Source organism: Phoenix dactylifera, unplaced genomic scaffold (genome assembly GCF_009389715.1).
Source record: "Phoenix dactylifera cultivar Barhee BC4 unplaced genomic scaffold, palm_55x_up_171113_PBpolish2nd_filt_p 000954F, whole genome shotgun sequence".
Lineage (NCBI taxonomy): Eukaryota > Viridiplantae > Streptophyta > Magnoliopsida > Arecales > Arecaceae > Phoenix > Phoenix dactylifera.
The window spans coordinates 145,125-149,462 of record NW_024068312.1 but is presented as its reverse complement, the minus strand read 5'-3'; positions in this window follow the sequence as shown (position 1 = coordinate 149,462).

Sequence of the window (4,338 nt, the reverse complement as noted above, 5' to 3'; positions counted from 1 at the left end):
GTGCCATATTTTGACCAAGTCAACATCACATGCTAATCACATGTCCATCACGCCTCACCTCTTGATCTTTCATGATGATGATCCAAGAGCTCCAATGCAAGGCGCCATTCACTTGACCCATTATGTCTTCATCCAATGGTGGAATTAAGATCCAATGGTCAATTATGGTAGCCATCCTCTAACCCAGTCCAATTGGGTTAAACCAACTCTCCATTATGTCTTCATCCAACGGTAGATCAAGATCTAACGGTCTAGATTGAATGATTTATTAAATCTAATCTAATTAGACTCAAACCAAGCCAATTAGGTGCCAACTCTTGGCTAATCCATATTAGAATATGATCTAATCAAATTAGATCAATTAAGAATCAGATTTGAATCCAATTCGAATCAGATTCGAATCCAATTCGAATTAGGAGCTAAGGTTTGCAACACCTGCTAGGATGTTTATCTTGCAAACATGATCTAATCCAATTAGACCCTTGATAAGTTTTCTTGTGTGTGACCCATTGGGTTCCATACTTAGCCAGCAATAGGTGTGAGTGCGAGTTGACCCAACTTGATTAGAACTCTTCTAATCGATTTAAGTCCAAACTGTGCGAACCCGAACTTAACAATTAGAATCCTTTCTAATTGGTGATCGAATTATACTCTTTAATTTGATCAAACCTATAAAACAAGATTGACGTCTAGCAATGTGTCATGTCTACCCGAAAAATATGGAATTTGGTGGAAATACCAAAAATACCCTTCAGTGGCAAATTACCATGCAATTCAATCCTTTAATCAAACTGCATCCCAAATATGTATATGAGTATGAATATATGTCAAACTCAATTTCATATTCATATTTTTCTCAATCTTTTAGTGATAATTCAAATAATGAAACATTAGAAACTCTTTCTAATTTTCATTCTGCTTTGATCAAAGGCTTCCTGAATTATCATATGATTAGAATAAATAGGATGCTATCTTCTCTTACTAGAAGTGATTAATTCCTTATTGACCTACTCATAATCTTCGTACACAATTCACCATATCCAGAAGACCTCGTACATAACTTATTGTCATGAATGAGTGTAAACCAAAATATGGGTTCATGTGCACAAGATACCATGGTGATCTCAGGTCATAGGATCAGTTGCACAACTCCCACTAAGAGAATCATCTTTTGACATGTAAGTAAGACTTCATAAGATTTCTCTTTGTAGGTCAATTCAGTGAACTCATTCCTCTAATGAGCACCCACATCTTTGTATTAGTGTCTCCACACAAATGATTGTGAGATCAATCATCCTCTGCATCGAGCATACATAAGACATGCCAGTCTTTCCGGTAATCATTGATCCCCGACTCAATGTACCAATGACTGGAAATATTTAAGATTAGGATTTTAGGATTTTAAGTCTCACTAGTATGATCTCATCATAGTCTTAAAACCATTGCCCTAATCTAAGGAGTTTATCATAAATATAATCAACAGCATATGATAAAACATAACGCCTTTATTCATATTTAAATGTCATGTACATGATTTGGACAAATCAAAAGAAAAAACCTTTCGCAATACATATTGCGATTGGCTTGTAGGGCATCTACTCTTTCACCCAATCGAGAGGATCGCCGTCTTTAAACTTAGGAAATTTCAGCCTAAGAGTCAGTCCGCGATTTCCTCCCTCTCGATCTCCATTACGGTCCCGATCTCGTTCATATCCTCGGCGTGGGTACTCCCCCACACGCTGGTTCCTCATCTGAAAATTCTGGATGGGATCATCCTCCATATCCGACCCGTCGTCGATGCCAATCGGGCTCATCCCCCGAGCCCTAGCGCGTGCGCCAATCGGTATGAGCTCGGGTCGAGGTCTAGGTCGATCTTCTCCTTGGTCCAGCCGCATCTCCTCTGGTGGGTTGGGAAGGAGAGGCTCACGAGGAGGGGGTCCCCTCCGTCCTGGTCGTCCACGGGTAGGGGCCGGAGATTCCACCCGGGTCCGATGCGGAGCTCCCCCCGGTGGAGTTTCTTGCCGCTGATTTAGCAATAGTTGCAACATCATCTCAATATGGCGTTGCGTGGTATCCATCTTCTCCATCAATTGTTGTTGGCTCTGCTGCATAGTTGTTTGATTCCCACGCAAGAACTCCAAGAGACGGTCGGTGGAATCAAGATCGGGTCTCAGGTCCGCCGGGGCCGCGGGTGATCGCGAGCCTTCTTGATGTGGGTCGACGCCCCTTGAAGATGCCGCTTCTTGCTGCTTCGAGGTTGTAGAGCGGGTGTTCACCATCTTCCAAGGCCAAGGATTGAACTGCTCTGATACCAAATTGATGCGATCCGATAGAATTTGATCCGTATCCCAAGATTCTTGACTCTTCTTGATTTCTGGGACGATGGTTCCGACCTGATTGCAGACACAATTTCTGAAGATCCGTCCGTCAGATCAATCTCAATTTTGGATATGTTGTAGGTCTCCGCGTTAGCTTTCCATCGGTAGGTCTTGGGTCTTGAAAAGACGTCGGGATCTCAAGATATCAGCCTCCGACTAATGACTGCGCAGGGGAGGACGGGTTGATAATCCGACGGGATGGAGTTGTTTGTAGAGGCTGGAAGGGATCAAGGAGGAGAGGAAGAAGAGGGAGAAGGTGGCTGGCCTCTCGGGACAGAGGTGGTGCAGCCGGATGAAGGAGGGGGCGGCGGCCTTGGACGGCGGCCTAGGGAGAGGGGGAAGGCGTCGCAAGAAGAGAAGAAAGAAGGGAAGAGAGCTAGGGCAAAAGCCTTTCAATTAATTTTTGCATACTAAAATAGGTGCTCACCACATCTATTTATAGGTGGCTACCAGACCCCTTAACTTGACTTGATCTAATTGAATTCAAGAAACAACTAAACCCAAAGCGACTCTAATAAAGGCCAAGTCGGCTAACCCGAGCAAGGCTATGCTGAAATAAAATTAACATCAAGGACTCAAAAGCAAAAATAACCAAATGATTAAGTCCGAGGCGGTCTAGTGGATCCAACCGCATCACTCCACCACGCTTCCCTTAACCTTGTCCTCAAGGTCGGAAGTCAGGAAAACGATCAAGTATCTCAGTCTCAAACTCCCATGTGGCCTGGTCTGCTGCTCTCCCCAGCCACTCCACTAGTATCTGGGTTTCCAGTCGTCCTTCTACTCGTATTCTACGCTTCGCCAGCACTCGAACCGGCTCCACTACCTCGTCCTCCGGTGGCTCATGTATGATTGGGCCGACAGATGTCTTGGGTCCAAGCCGGGCTGATGACCCAAAGATTGATTCATAGATTGATTTTGATGATCACAAAACCTTGAAGTATGGATACTAATGTTTATGTTGCAAGGAGAAAGATATTTATTTTGCAAGGAACATAGCAAGTTGGAAGAACACAAGAAGGCCTCCAAAAGCTCTCAAGAAAAGTTAGAAGAAAGCTACAATTCATTGGCCCAAGTTTAAAGTTCAAAAGGTTCAAATTGGAGGAGTAAAATCAAAGGAAAAATTCGAAAGAATAGTCTTCGAGTCGACTCCTGAGGAATTCGAGTCGACTCCAATGTTTACCGAGTCGACTCCGGGGAAGTATGAGTCGACTCCTAGGAGTCACAGACAGAAAAGTCAGAGAGCAGTTTTCGGGTCTGAGATTCGAGTCGACTCCAGTGGAACGCGAGTCGACTCCGATGGTTGGTAGGTCGACTCCAAAGAAAGCAAGAGTCGACTCTCAGCGGAACACAAAGAAAAAGTCAGAGAGCATTTTTGGGACTCTGAGATTCGAGTCGACTCCCGCATTGCACGAGTCGACTCCGAGACTCCGCGACCATCAACAGACAGAAAAACCAAGTTACTGCCTCTGAGATTCGAGTCGACTCCCAGACAGCTCGAGTCGACTCCAAGGCAGCGCTACACCAAGATGGCAGAAGGCTGTGTTTCGCAAACTGAGAGCCGAGTCGACTCTAAGGAAGTTCGAGTCGACTCCAAGACTGGACGAGCCAAAAGACAGAGGATCGGGAGTTCGGGCTCTGAGATTCGAGTCGACTCCCAGGACAGTCGAGTCGACTCGAGAGGACAAAATTCAAAATTGGATCCACGGACTTCAGTGGATGAGCCGACTCCGAAATTGCCAAGTCAGCTCCAGAAGTTGGCGAGTCGACTCCAGGTTAAGACGAGTCGACTCCCAGTCGAGGCAAGCACATTAATTCAAATTTGGAACAGTGGCCGAGTCGTCTCCGGTAAAACACGAGCCGACTCCTGCAACAGGCGAGTCGACTCCTGATCGCGCGAGTCGACTCCGATCCCAACGGTAATATTGTCAGGAGGTGCAGACTGGTTCCAACGGCTATATTT